This window comes from Suncus etruscus, chromosome 3 (genome assembly GCF_024139225.1).
Source record: "Suncus etruscus isolate mSunEtr1 chromosome 3, mSunEtr1.pri.cur, whole genome shotgun sequence".
Lineage (NCBI taxonomy): Eukaryota > Metazoa > Chordata > Mammalia > Eulipotyphla > Soricidae > Suncus > Suncus etruscus.
The window spans coordinates 38,742,487-38,757,862 of record NC_064850.1 but is presented as its reverse complement, the minus strand read 5'-3'; the positions used below and the strand labels follow the sequence as shown (position 1 = coordinate 38,757,862).

Sequence of the window (15,376 nt, the reverse complement as noted above, 5' to 3'; positions counted from 1 at the left end):
GAGGAGAAGAAAAGGAAGAGGAAGAGAAGGAAGAGGAAGAGAAAGAGGAAAAAGAGGAAGAGGAAGAGGAAAAAGAAGAAGAAAGAAGAAAAGAGGAAAAAGAAGAAGAAAGAAGGAAGAAGAAGAAAAGAAGAGGAAGAGGAAGAAGAGGAAGAGGATAAAGAGGAAGAGGAAGAGAAAAAAGAAGGAAGAAGAAAAGAGGAAGAGGAAAAAGAAGAAAGAACGAAGAAGAAAAGAAGAGGAAGAAAAGGAAGAGGAAGAGGAAAAAGAGGAAGAGAAGAGTAAGAAGAAGAGAAGAAGAAAAGAAGAAGAAGAAGAAGAAGAAGAAGAAGAAGAAGAAGAAGAAGAAGAAGAAGGAGAAGAAGAAGAAGAAGAAGAGAGTCACCCCAGCATCCTCTCCCATCTGAGAAATAACATCTCATCTTGCCCTGCTGCTCAGGGAGGGGATCACAAGAGGTGAAGGAACTCCAGAGATTTTTAAGCTTCTGGATATGTCTGTGATGGCCCTGTGGAGGGGAGGTGCAATGCTGTCTGAGGGGAGGTGAGACTAGGGTATGGCCTGAGGAGAAGAGACATGGGTGCAGTCTGGGAGGAAATGACACTAAGGTATGTTCTGAGGAGATGTGAGACTAGGCATATTATGACTTAGTATGACACTGGTGTGTAGTCTGAAGTGAGGGAACACTAGGGCGCAGTCTGAAGGGAGGTGACACTGAGGCACAGTTTGATAGGAGGTGACACTGGGCTCCATCTGAGGGGAAATAACACTTGGGTGTGGTCTGACAGGAGGTGACACTGGGCTTAGTCTGAGGGCAGAAGACACTGGGGTGTGATCTGACAGGAGGTGATACTAGGTCACATTCTGGTTTTCTATGACACTGGGGCACAGTCTGAGGGGAGGTGACACAGCAGACTGTGATGACACTGGGATGTGGTCTGAAGAGAAGGGACACGGGAAAAGTCTGACAGGAGATATTAAGGTATGGTTTGGCACTGGGAGGGAAAGCAGGAATGACACTGGGTAGTTGAAATTGAAAGAGAATGAAGAGGCCCTGGAGCAGAAATGGAGGATCCTGGGAGGTGGGCTTAGAGTTTGGGGGGGGGGGCAAAAAGCCCCTGGCCACTGACAGAACTATTGGCGGGGTTGTCTGGGAAGGCAGCCACTGAGGAATGGGGTGGTGGAAGGAACCTTCTATTGTATCAGGGTGACTGAAGGAAGCACCATGGGACTAGGGCCATGTCTCTGAGGACTAACACACAGGCTTCGTAGGCTGGAGGCTCTGAGTGTGATCCCTAGCACTATTGCCCGCCCCCCCTCACCTGACTCAGATGTGATCCTGGCACTCTTTACCACCACTAGAAATATCTGGTCTCCTCTCTTCTCCCCAGCATGCTGAACACTGGGTTCCCTGGATCTAGAGAAAGCAGCTCCTTTTGGTAATGCACACCAGGTTCTGGAAGGTTCTGAACTCCAGCAAAGACCTGGAAGGGAAGTTGAGTTCCTATAGGATGAAAAAGAGATGAGAGCACAGCCTCTGTGGAAATCTTGCCCATTCCTTCTCGTCCACCCGAACTAGGCCTTTCTCTCCAGTCAGCTCAGTTCCACTTCTCTGGCTGCGTCAGGAATTACCTCTCCTTTGGGCCAAAGACAAAAAAGAAAGCGGACTTGTTTCCAGGATTATTAAATTACATATGGCATATTCTTCCCGAGCGCGCCCGTCTTAGTGGGGTTTAGGGCTGCGCTCGGGCTAGCCGAGCTCCGGTTACTTCTAATGAGGATAATGATCAGGAGGCTTAGTGATAATTCTTCATTGATTCTCTTGTGCCTGTAGATCCTGGCCTGGCTAACTTGGGCTGGGAGATCAACAGAGGGTTCCCTGCCACCGCGAGCACTCACTCACCTGACTGTGCTAGGGGCTCAGTTGGTTTCAGAGCAGCAGAGGACTCTAAGGATGGGATTAAACACCAGTTTACACCCTGTGATGGGGAATGAAAGTTGGAGCAAGAAATAGAAATCCAAACAACAACAACAACGACAACACACACACACCACACACACACACACACACACACACACACACACACACACACACACACACACAGAAATGCGGCTAATTCCATCCTGTCAGCGGTGGATATTAAAGATCATTTGCTGGCAGGGTCGGCAATGTCTAGTCCACAATGGTCCTACTGTTAAGTTTTAATTTAATTTTCAGAGAAGTAAGTGAAGCCTCAAGTGCTGGCTAGAAGCTTTGCTTCCCTGCATGGGATGTCGAGTTTTTTCCCCAGAACCTGGCCCACCGGGTTCCCTGCCTCTGTAGGGGCAAAGTCAGAACCGTAGTTGGCCTCTGGCCTGGCTGTTTCATGAGCAACTGCTTTGTTCAAGTCTTTACTATTGTAGCTGCTGATGAACTCTGTGTAAGTTTCTTCAGCTCATGGAAGGGAAGTGTAAGGTTGGTGAGGATGCCCCACACAGAATCTTCTGGCTTTATCTGACCTTTTCCCCCTCTCTAGCTCTGATCTGTTTGCTCTGCTACCATCTGTGCATGGGGACCCAAGACCAAGATGTCACACTTCTGGTCCATCACACCACAGATGCATGAGCTCTTCTGGAACTGGGAATTTCTGGGGAGTTTAACATCAGGGCAGTTGCTGCCCTTGGCACGAACTGGTCTCTTATCTCTAGCCCTTCCTGTTTTTCAGCACCAACAGGCTTATAACTTCCCTGCAGCTCTGCTATACCCTTTTTATAAGTTGACCAGAGGTACCTACTACTGGTGCCCATAAGACACCTCAGAAATTTTGAGGCTGGAAACTGAACCATTTCTGGTTTGCTTGGTTTGGTTTCAGGGTCACTTCCAACTGTGCTCAGGCCATTCTCCTGGCTCTGTGCTCAAGGATCACTCCTGGTGGGCCTTCGAGGATCATCCAGGGTGCCCAGGATAGAACTCAGGTCAGCTGTATCTTGTCTAATATTTTCTGCCTCCTTTGAAAGACCCAGATGTTTCTTTCCCTTTTTATGAATATGATGTACTATGTTCATTCATTTATTTCTATCAGACTATCCTTGCATCCCTAGAATGAATCCCATTGATCCTGACATGTGAACTTTTGCCTGCATTGCTATACTCAGTTCTGTCAGTATTTTGCTGAGGGTCTTTGCCTTCATGTTCAAGGAAAGAAAAGAGAGGAAAATGTCCAGTGTAGCAGTAGCCTCCAGCACCAATTCCAGGACATTGGGGGGATGTGAGTCTGGAAGCAAATGCCAACACAGGAAACAATCTATACATAATTAAGGGGATAAAACAAGTTTAGGAACTTCTACACGCTACCTTCTGCTCTTAAGAAGCAGATAACTCAGCAGTGGAAAGTCAGAACTGCAAGTACTTTTTTCCTGAGATGGGAAAGCACAAGACCACACCCTGGGGTGGAGAACAGGTAGTCTAAGACACCAATTCAAATGATGCTTCCATCCTAAGGTGCTTCTGAACAATGAGTAACAATCATATTCTCAATAGGATGGAAACTGGTTAATGCAACAGTCCAGAAAGAGAGAAGACAACCAAATAGATGCTAATAACACATAGAGATGCTAATAACATAGAGATGCTATAGTGAACTTATATCAGTGTCTTACATATATTTCATAGATATATCCTCTGTTGATGTTTGGCCTAATGCAAGTCTGATATTTGGGGCTCAGACTATTTTTCTTTTTTCACACCTGGCAGTGCTCAGGGGTTACTCCTGGCTCTGCACTCAGAAGCCACTCCTGGCAGGCTTGGGGGACCATATGAGATGCTGGGATTTGAACCACCGTGCATCCTGAATCAGATGCATGCAAGGCAAACACCCTACCACTGTGCTATCTTTCCAGCCCTGGAAAGACTTGATGGTGTTTGGAGATCCCTAGTATCACTCCTCATGATGCTGGTGGGGGGTGGGCTGCTTTGGATGAACTCAGGACCATACATGTGCAAGGCACATGCTCTACCACTTGGGCAATCTTTCTGTGTCCATCATGTTATAGGTGGAGGAGGTCACCTCTCTCTCAGGAATGGCCCATGAATGCATATGGCAATTGTATGGACCCTGTCAGCCAATGAGGGTCAACTTCTATCCTCCCAGTGTATTTGGGACTGAGGGCATTACCCCCAGCTGATGACAGGAAAGAACTGGCCCCAGGCTAATGACCAGAGACACTTTATTCTGTTCCAACAGTGTTTATATAGGACAAGAGGAACTTGGATATGTACAGGGTGGAAGGACATAGCAGAAGAATAGTCAAGAGGTAATGAGGCACCAGGGAGAAGATAAGCATAAACAGGGCTTAGGACTGTCTCAGGAGCAACACAGTGTTGATAGGTATTATCTCTTCTTTAACCAGTGTTCTCTGTGAGTGACCTTTTATCATGAAGAAATGGTGCCTCTCTTTGTACATTCCTGATCTCTGGAGTATTTGAAGCTTTCCCTTCAAGAAAAATCCCCAGAGAAGTTGCTCTAGTCTACGGGGTTCCCAGAAGAGTTGCCAGGCAGTCAGGAACAGTGTCACAGGGTGGATCAAACAGGCGGCTTCTTAGAAGCAGCATCTCAGGGGTGCTGCCAAAATGAAGAGAGGGAATAATTATGAGAAGCACAGGACAGAAGAAATGACCCCTTGCCCTTGACGTGGTGTTGCTGTGAGCTCAGAATGGCAAAGGTCTCAGGGTGGCAGGCCTGAGTCTATCCCCTGCCTAGCCTCTCACTTGCTGCACTTTCTTCTCCATCATTTGAATGAAGGCCAATTTCTTCTTTTGCATGAGACATGCACCCTAGCACTCACAGTGCCCCAAACCAGGTGGTTAGCACTGGTATTTCCTAAACCCATTGATCTGGAGAGAACATAGCCCAGGTACCTTGGCCTTGAACTGTACCATTCACAAAGCACTTTCCTGCTCCCTATAGGAAGAACCAGGGCCCCCCACATTCTGGCTGAGGAAGCATCAAGAAATGATTTTCCTATTGACCCCCTCAACCTGCCCCAGGAGCCCACTCAGTACCCAAAATAGAAGGGAACTCTGGCCTTGCCCTTGGAGTTAAAGCTCAAAGTGTGAGCAGAGCACATATATGTTATGATGTATGTGTACTCACATATGTATGTGTGGGTGCATTGACAGTTCCTCATGTGTGCTTGTTTGTGAGCACAGGTGTGCATGAATGTGTATGCACCTCTGTGTGAACCAGGTTTCTCAGAGCCTACCTCCCCTCCAGGTCTCTCCACTCATCTAAGGTGCAGGTGAGCTCCCAGCCTCTCCCGGCTTCTCATGCTCTCAGCTGCCCCAGGGTTGGCACTATGATCAAGGAGTTGGGCCATAAGGCAGGTAATGTGCTTGCCTAGTGCATTACCTGTGTTCAATCCTAGACACCACCTCAGGTCCACTGAGCACCACCAAGAGTGATCCCCAAGCTAAACCAGAAGTAAGTTCTGAGCACCACCAGATGTGGCCTCTAAACAACCGCAAGCTGCATGGGGCTCAACCTCTGTGGTCCATCCTTTCTGAGACCTCAAAACGTTGTCTGTAAAGTGGATTTAGATCCTGTAGGCTGGGAGCTGTGTGGAGTTGATGGTATCTTGAGCACTTCAGCCTCACAGAAAGAGCATCTTCTGGAGGAAGCTGAGGCATGGCTGCCCGAGGTCCTGCCAGCCATGTGCAATTTTCCTCCCACAGCTTGTGAGCACTGTTGCCATGGCAATAGCCACTGCACCGTGTAGTTGTCTGTCAGCAACAGTCAGAGATAACCCGATCATGATATTGTTTTGCAGATAGAATGGTTTCTGTTGAATACAAAGTACCACTACCAAAAAAAATTTTAATGGTTATACTAGGCCCTGACTTATAAAGTGTCGATGCCTTTAAAATATTTTGTGAAGAGGTTGAGCCTGATCTCACCACACCATGAGTGCCATAGTGTTTGTTGAACCAACAGACAGACCTGACTACAGAATGAATCAAAGCCTCTTCTGTACCTCCCCTCATGGTCAAGCTCATTTTTCTGACCTCAGAGAGTCTATCCCTGAGCACCATGCTATGGTAGAGTCTCTGTCTCTCTCCACTGTTGGGCCTGGGCTTCCAGGGCATTTGGGGGACTCCATCTGGGCCCAACTAGGGTTGCCCCAATGGGCTGTCTTCTGGACAGGAATGCAAAGTCCACTGGCCAGGGAGATGGTTCAGAGGGCCAGGGTATATGTGTCACAGGTGAGATGCCTCAGCAGCACACACCTACCTGGTCTTCCAAGTGCAACATCTCCAAAATCATTTTGTTAAGCTGAGGACAGAGGTGCAGAAGTCATGGCTTGCCAATGAAATGAATTTTTTTTTTTTTTTTGGTTTTTGGGCCACCCCTGGCGGTGCTCAGGGGTTACTCCTGGCTGTCTGCTCAGAAATAGCTCCTGGCAGGCACGGGGGACCATATGGGACACTGGGATTCGAACCAACCACCTTTGGTCCTGGATCGGCTGCTTGCAAGGCAAATGCGCTGTGCTATCTCTCCAGGAAAATGATTTCTACTGAGTGTAAATTTGTCATTTTTTTATTGTAAGTATCTTGGGGTTTTATATCCCCCCAAAGTGATAGTTCACACCCTCATAGCCACACACAAAGTAAGGGTTTGGGGGTGTGGAGAAATGTCCTCTCTGCTAGCTCATCCAGGGCAGGTCAGATGTGCTAGTCCTAGTGGACATCTGCTGACTTGGAGCGATGACCGCAAGGAGTGCAGGAGGTGATCCCATCCTACAATGAAGGACTAGGGAGGGCAGAGGATGGGACTCACCTCACCAAGTGACCAGACAGTTCCTCAGAGTCTAGAATGTCTGAGTCTCTCTGCCTGGGACAGGCACCCAATGGCTGGTCTTCAGAGCATGACCCCAGAGATAGAGGACCCCAGGGCAGGTACTTTCTAGCCAGAAGACACAGGTCGGGGGCCGGGCGGTGGCGCTAAAGGTAAGGTGCCTGCCTTGCCTGCGCTAGCCTTGGACGGACCGCAGTTTGATCCCCCGGTGTCCCATATGGTCCCCCAAGCCAGGAGCAACTTCTGAGCTCATAGCCAGGAGTAACTCCTGAGCGTTACTGGGTGTGGCCCAAAAAACAAAAACAAAAACAAAAAAAAACAAAAAAAAACAGAAGACACAGGTCTCTGATCCCTTTCTAGTGGAGCTTGGGGAAAATTTGGAAGCAGGGGGTTGGGCAGAGCCAGTGTCTGCAAGAAATGACATGCACATTTATGAAAGACCATTTCAGACAAGTCACCATCAGACATCTCAGTGTGGTCCAGCATCCCACAGGAGCAAACCCCAAAATCAACAATTAAGTGTCATTGGTGGGTTCATTGTACAGGGGCCTGTTGACAATGAGGGAGACCCTAAAAGGTCAGTGAGAAATAAATGCTCAACCTCACTATGAAATACAATGTTCTGAGAAATTTAACTCTTTTGGGGGGGTTCATTTTGTTTTTTTGAGCCATATCATACAGTGGTCAGGGTTTCATTCCTGGCTCTCAGGGATCACTCCCGGCAGATCATGGGGTGCTGGGAATCAAACTTGGGTCAGTCATGTTCAAGTCTGACACACTACCTGCTATACTACTGCTCTGGGGCCCCACCAAGCTCATTATTTTTTTAAAATGAAGTCATGAAGGGCTGGAGCAATAGCACAATGGGAAGGGTGTTTGTCTTGCACATGACTGACCCAGGTTTGATCTTCGGCATCCCATATGGTCCTCCAAGTCTGCCAGGAGCAATTTCTGAGCACAAAGCAGGAGTAATTCCTGAGTAATCCCGAGTAACCCAGGAGTAACCCACACTGCCTGGTGTGCCCCCCCCCCCAAAAAAAAGTCCTGAAAACACTTCACTTTCCACTCACCTCACTGCCTGCCTTCACTGTTAAGCACTTAGCATGGGTCCTGCTCACTTGTTGGTGGAAATGCTCTGGAATGATCCTCTCGCACAAATCTCTGCCTTCATAGGACTTCATGCGGTCAGTCTGACAGCAGCCCTAAAATAAAAGGAAATTAACAATCTGTACACAGCGGGGCTTCCAGGATATTGTGAGGCTGGTAGTTGAGGCTGCAGAAACTTCCAGCATGATGATCCACAGATCTCCAAGCTGCAGAGCTGGTCTGTGCCCTGTGTTTGTCACCTAGGAACTGGCAGAGCCTTCAGGGCTTAGCTTTGTCTTTTTGCTCTTTTCTTTTCTTTTTTTTTTTTCTTTTTTTTTTTTTTTTTTGGTTTTTGGTTTTTGGGCCACACCCGGCGGTGCTCAGGGGTTACTCCTGGCTGTCTGCTCAGAAATAGCTCCTGACAGGCACGGGGGACCATATGGGACACTCAGATTCGAACCAACCACCTTTGGTCCTGGATCGGCTGCTTGCAAGGCAAACGCCGCTGTGCTATCTCTCCAAGCCCTTTTTGCTCTTTTCACCTGAATGAGAAAGTGAACAGCAGCATTCTTGCCAGAATACACTTATCCTCCACCGCAGCTCCAGTGGCTGTGACTTGCTGCCTGGTTTCTTCATGATGCTGTTGGGTTCTAGAACCTTCTGTGCCTGCCTCCCTCTCAAAGCCCTGCCCTGCCCTGCCACTGGGAGGAGGAAGTGAGGTCTTAGTGAGGTCCAAGTTTCTAACACTGTAGCTTGGGGCTTGCCCTTTATTGCTTGTGTGAAAAGGTGGATGAATCCTTCCTGAGTGTTTCCTGGAGGTGAGAATCCACAGAGGCCTGGAGCCCGCCCAGCCAACCATGACCCCATTGCAGAGACATGGCTCCATATGGTGGCATCTTACCTCCAGTGCTCAGGCTTCCTACTGGAGGTGGGCATGGCTGAGAGGTAGTGACGGGGTGCCGGGGGCAGGTGGGTACACCTGACCAACCCCTCCAATTTCTAGACCTGACTTCCCGGACTGGTCTCATCCCTGGCTGGGAGTGTCCTAAGTGTCTCTGGCCATCATCTGGGAATGATTTGGGCCCCTGGGTGGCAGGTCTCGGGGCAGCAGTGAGCTAAGATTTCCATAAACACAAGCACTGAGACATTTAGGGGTTTTACTCAAAGTTTTATTGGCAGTTGGTCCTGTTGGCATTGTGTGTGCCTTCAAAAATAAATTAGATTACCGGCAGTACATTTAATTTAGCGGCAGAAATGTGAAGGGAGTGGAACTGGGCTGAGGATGAAACAATGCGAGGACTGTTCTGGGGGCGGCAAGCGGTGAACTCAGAGAGGAGTGTGGCCTCGAGGTGGGGCATACCCCGCTGTCCTGGGGCCACCCCGGGTGTCCCATTCCCTCCGGCACTCTGACTGAGTTCAGGCCAGAAGGAAGGAAGGCCCATTTCCAGGAGAAGGTTCGGCTGATGCACAGCTCGGGAGGGTTGACATTGGCTAAGCAACTACTTAGGGGCCATGCTGTGGGCAGGACAGCCCACAAACAAGCTTGGAAGTCTGTGCTTCTAAGGGCACCACTGTACAGGGAAACTGAGTCAGGCAAAGATGCAGTGATCTCCATAAGACAGAGCTGGACCAGGAACCCAGAGCCTGGGGGGGACATTCAGTGTCTCAGCACTGGTGTCCTTTTGTGGGGCCATGTGTATATGTGGGGTGTTTGTGTGTACAGGTTAATAGCTGTGTGTAATGTGTGTGTGCTTGAGTAAGTATGTACATGCATGGGAGGTGTTTGGTGTGTGTGATATGAGTATGTTGTGGGGATGTGTATGGTATATACCTGGAGTATGTGTTATGCATAAGGTGTTTGGTAGGTGTGGTATATGGGTGAAGCCTCATCCCCCACCCTTTCTCCCTAGGTAACTTGACCTTACCTGCAAGACCCCGCCCATTCCTGGGAGGGGTCTTGGGAAAGGTAGATAAAGCCTTTGACCCAAGGGATTTGGGCCTTTTTGGCTCTCTGCCCTTTTGGTCTTTGGGCAGCATGGAGCCCAAAGGGAAGATGACTGAAAGGAGTTAAGATGCAGGGCTATGGAAGAATGGCTGTGCTTGAAAGGTTATGAGATAGGCCACACACATGTGGTGAATAGGGCATGAATAAAGTTGATGCCTCCTAATGCCTGTCTCTGGATGAGTCTGATTCCGCCATTCACCTAAACCTGGGACCCACCAGCTGAATGGGGGTTGCGGAGCCATGTGGCCTGGGATGGCAGAGAAAGATCCCTCCATCCATCGCCATCCACCACCATCCTTAATTATTTAGTTCTACATATGGGTATTGTGGGAGTATGTTTTGTGTGGCGTGTGTGATTTATATAAGGTTTTTGTGAGAGTTTGTATGTTGTGGCATGTGTTCTGGGTATTATGGCATACATATTTTGTATTATTGTGAGGGATATGTGGTGTGTGTGAGATGTAATGGGTGCATTCTTTGTGTGTATGGTGTGTGGTTTGCATGATGTGTATGCAGTGTGAGAGGTAGGCATGCCTGCTGTTTGATTTATGTTTGTTGCGTGTATATGTGACACAAGTGATATGTGGGAATAGTTGTATATAGTGTACATGTACAGTGTGGTAAATATGTATGTGTGGTTTACACATGTGTATGGTGTGTTATAGGTATATGTGTGCGCATGTGTGGTGTGATATGCGTAGTGTGGTATGTGTTTACATGTGTGTAGTGTGTATGTATGTGGTATATGTATATGTGTGCAGGGTGTGATATGTACTTAGAGGCACGTGGCATGTGTGGTAATGTGGATAGTATGTGGTGTGCATTATATGTATGATGTGTGGTACTTGTGCATGTGTGTATGGTATGTGTTATGTGTATATGTGTGCAGTGTATGATATGTGTGTATATGAGGTGGGGTGTGCTATATGTACATATATGTGTGATGTGTTGTCATGGCCCTAAATACCATATTTCCATCCAGAGAAAGCAGGTCTGGAGCAAGGGTCACCACAGGAAATAACCCAAACAAAACTAAGAGTGAAATATGTGGGCCAACTAGCAATCTGTCTCTGAGCCGAGAGAGAGAACTGCCTGCCAGACTGCAGTTTTTATTGAGTACGGAGACCGCCCTGGGCAGGGGAGTAAGGACAGAAGCCTATCCTGAGCCAGTCCTGCCCAGGTTTGCTTGATACATGCTGAGTAGGAAAATCTCTGGTTTTGAGTATAACCAAGTTGGAAACAAACAGATTCAAAGAAACCAGGGTTGATCTTTGTTTTGGGTGGAACCAAGTTGTAAGTTATAAACTAACCGTGTGTGGTATGTGTGTGAGGTACTATGTGTGTCTATGTGGTGCAAGTGGTTTGTGGGGATAGATGTGGTGTATAGGATGTGTATATATGCATATATATGTGTATATATGCATGTGTGTGGTGGGGTATATATGGTGATGATGCCACCAGTCAGGAGTAAAATTTGTGGGGTCCTTGAGCAGGCCAGTGTTTCATGACATCCTACACACCTACACAGAATAGGTTGGCATGGTAGTCCCACAGCCCTGGGCACTTATCAGGAAGTTTGGGTTTTGGTCCAGCCACCTACTTTGGTAGAGACCATGAGGAGCAGTGAGGCACTGGGGTCTGAGCAAGGGTGGAGGTCATGGAGAGAAATTGAAGAGTCCCTGCTCCCCCTTGACTTCCCACCATCAGTAGGAGGCATTCAGCTTCCCTCCCCCTGACCCAGTACTCCTTATCTCCTCAGGAGAGGGCACCATCTTCTCCAGCCACTAGGCCTGGCCTAGAGGTCACCTCTATCCTTCCTGCTGCATCTGCCATGACCTAAGGGCTATCATTCACTACCCACATTTTCTCTAGCTGCCTGGATGTGTGAGACAAGGGAGGAACAGCTAAAGTATAAGAGGCCTGAGAGAGGCCAAATTCACCTCAGAACTTCAAACATGAGGTATGTGAGGCAAGTTCCAAGAGTGAGGAGGCCAGGTCATCCTCGGGTCCTCAGGGCTTACAGCACTGCAGGGCTTGACCTAATAATAAATCAATAAATGTTTGGAGGGACTGGAGCAATAGCACAACAGTTGGGCATTTGCCTTGCACGTGGTTGACTCAGGACAGACCTCGGTTCAATCCCCGATGTCCCATATGGCCCCCCAACCCAGGAGCGATTTCTGAATGCATAGCCAGGAGTAACCCCTGAGTCACCGAAAATGTCTGGAGACAGAGTACCTACCTTCTTTTTATTGGTTGACCATGGACACTTGTGCAGGCCAATTAATTGCCAACAATTCTAATTGTTCTGTGTGTGACCTTCCCCATAGGAGCCCTGAGGTCAGGTTGCTGGTTAACAGCAGGCCCAAGTCTGCTTTTGGGGCCCAACAAGATTCCAAACTGTCACTTATCCTAGATGAGTTGCTCCCCTGCTGAATTATCATCCTTGGCCCAGGGTGCTTAGACACAGAGATTGAGCTGACCTTGAGGGAGAAGCTTACAGGGAAGCTGAGGTGTCCACCCCAGAGACAGCATCAGCCACAAGGAGAATGGTGACCAGGACCCAACCAGGCAGGGAGGGTCCAAGATGGTGACAGTGTGGTCCCCTCTGTGGGTGGCGCTGACCACCCTGACTGGACCACAGGGCACATCCCTGTCTTCTCTTCAGAGACTGGCAGCATCAGTTTTCAGCATGTCAGCGTTCTTGTCTCCTCTATTCTCTGGGGCAGGCTGAGTCATTCCGAAAACAAGAGGCGGTTTTAGCCCTCAGTTGTTTGGAGATCAAAACTCTTCTGGTGGAAGCAAAAAAATGAGACAAAAAAGAGCACACTATGTGGCTATCCCTGAGTTCTCCTACGTGGTCTCCCCTCAGTCCCTCTCAATGCTCTGCTGCCATCTCCAGCAGCCGAATTCATGCCTTGACCCTGATATACTTCCTCCTTAGTGACCTTGGTCCAGACATTCTCCTCTCCAGGGCTCAGGCTTCTTATAGGCTAGATTGGTGAGAGGGGATGTGTACAGGCCAGATCATGGTCTATTTCCCTCAAACATCCTCCTCCCTTTAGTGTCCTCAGTTGCCATGACTGCCAACACACGACACACACAATTCACCTCCCGCTCATGCCAACTTTCCTGAGTCTGCTTCAGTGATCCCTTGAGCATTGGCCTGCATGGGTATCGCCAACACAGTCAAGATGGAAAATCCATTCGACTTGCCCTGAACATGAATGTGGGAACCTGGGGAAGCCACCGGCAGCTGTTGGCCTCACAAAGTCTAGTTCTATTCAGTGCAAAACCTTGGAGCTGCCTCTCCTGCATGACAGAGAGGTGAAGGGCGCAAAAACATAAAGGGTACAGAGACTTGAAGGACATAGATGCTATGAACATCACAGACTTAATGAGGCCAACATCCCGAGAGAACACAGCAGCCTCTTGATATGCTCAAGGTCCAGCTTTCACCTCCAGCACTGCAAGGTCCCCCAGCACTACAGGGACAATCTCTGAGCACTAAGCTGGGAGTAGTTCGAGCCCTCCCAAAGTAAAAGACAGAGGGTCACTTCTCTGCATGAATAAGATTATGCTTTTTCATTGTTTTAAGTGTGTAAGTAAGATCACTTTGTCCAGCATTGTGGAGCCCAAGCTCCAATCAGGCATGTACCCCCACCCCTGCCAGCTCAATACAGTATAGCTGGAGAGGCCCAACTCCCCCCAAATAATAATATTCGAAAACCTCAGACCGTGCACACAGGAGACCAGTGGCAGAGACGCAGACCAGCCAGGCTAGTTCTTCTTGGCTCTGACCTGCCTCAGTCATGGGGATAGCCCTGGAGAGAGGGGGAGGGTGTCTGCTGGAGTGCCTGATCCCTGTCTGGGGTTCTGCCCAAGCCTCTGCTGTCTTCATAGCCCCCTGGTACTTGCAGGACACCTGTCCCCCTACAGGCTCAGGCAGCCTTGCCAGACTCTGCAGCCCCCCCATAGTTCCAGCCACCTCTAGGTCGGGGAGGCAGCCAACCCCCACTGGCTGTCCACCTGAAAGAGATTAGCAGGGACCCCAGAAGCCTGCAGTCCTAATCTCAGGGATTTGCTGCCCTGTTTGCCTCCAAGAGCACCTCCAGGTGCTTTGTATGATTAGGGGAGACCAGGCCGCCCATCACTGTGCCCCATTGTGTCCCCGGCTCTGTTTCCTTGCCATGTGGCCTTTGGGAGTGACCCCAAATAAAAGAGGGGAGAGCAGCACCACAGGTGGGCAGCTAGGCTCTTAATAGGCTGGATGTGCAGACCCACCAGGGGTGTCTCCACCTCCCCCACTGGCCCCAGACTCTGGCCTGGTGGTCTGAAATGGGCACCTATGGCTCCTGGGCGAGTAGCCTGACACCACAGTGAAGTGGTCTAGTTCTGGCTGCCTGTGTGCAGGGGTGACCTCCAGACACCTAATGATTGCCACCATGTCCTGGATGAGATGGTCCAATGCCAGAGTCCTGTCTCACACCTGACACCCCATGCCAATGGGACCTTCTTAGCATCTTGATTTCCAGCCCTCAACCCTTGGTGTGGATTTTATTGCATTCTCAGAAACAGACTTTGTCCTGCACCCCCATAGAGAAGGCCTGTGCTGGGTTGTGTTCAGGCAGAGAAATGCACTGACAAATGGTGAGGGATCCAGCCTAGCTCTGCTCTGGAATTCATACTTTTTTTGGTCTTTCTTTTTATTTGGAGGCCATACCCAGTGGTGCTCATGGATCACTCTTGGCTCTGCCCTCAGGAGAACCATATGGGATGCTGGGGATTAACACAGGTCAGCTTCGTGCAAAGCAAGAGCCCTCCTTACTGTACTATCTTTCTGGTTCCCTGGTGTGTATTTTTTGGTGTCTATCTCTTTTTCGTTTGGGGGCTGCAACTGGCAATGCTTAGGGGCTACTCCTAGCTCTGTGCTCAGAGGTCACTCCCAGGGATGCTCAGGTCCACATGGTGCTAGGATGGAACCAGGATTGGCTACAACAAGGCTTGTGCCTTAACCCTTGTTAGTACAGTAGGGAGAGTTCTTGCCATGCACAAGGTCAACCTGGGTTCGATCCCTGGCAACCAATATGATTACTTGAGTCTGCCAAGAGTGATTTCTAAGTGCAGACCCAGGAGTGATTCCTGAGCATCACTGGTATCACTCAACACTCTCCCCTCCTCCAGCCAAAACACACATCACAGTGTTCTGTGTAAGAGAGAAATCTTGGAAGCCACTTAAGTATCTGAGCAAGACTCCATTTACACCTACCATCTTGCTGGCAGAGAAATGTCCCAGATTCACAACTAATCTTCAAAAGAACATGATGCCACCAACACTTCCCACGTAGTGCAGTCCAAACTAAAAGTTCTGGAGCCTTCTCAGAATAGGAATGGACAAATTCCCCTTTCTGCCTTAATGCAAGACAACCTACAACCATAAAAATAACCCTGGGGCCA

At 49.0% G+C, this 15,376-nt stretch overlaps 1 non-coding gene across 1 annotated transcript; it reads left to right on the top strand.

Annotated features, from left to right (window-relative positions):
• Positions 1-5,573: 5,573 nt before the first annotated feature.
• Positions 5,574-5,843, top strand: LOC126004993 (small Cajal body-specific RNA 13). Its single transcript, XR_007494181.1, has one exon. It is a non-coding gene; the product is annotated as a small Cajal body-specific RNA 13 (non-coding RNA).
• Positions 5,844-15,376: the final 9,533 nt, after the last annotated feature.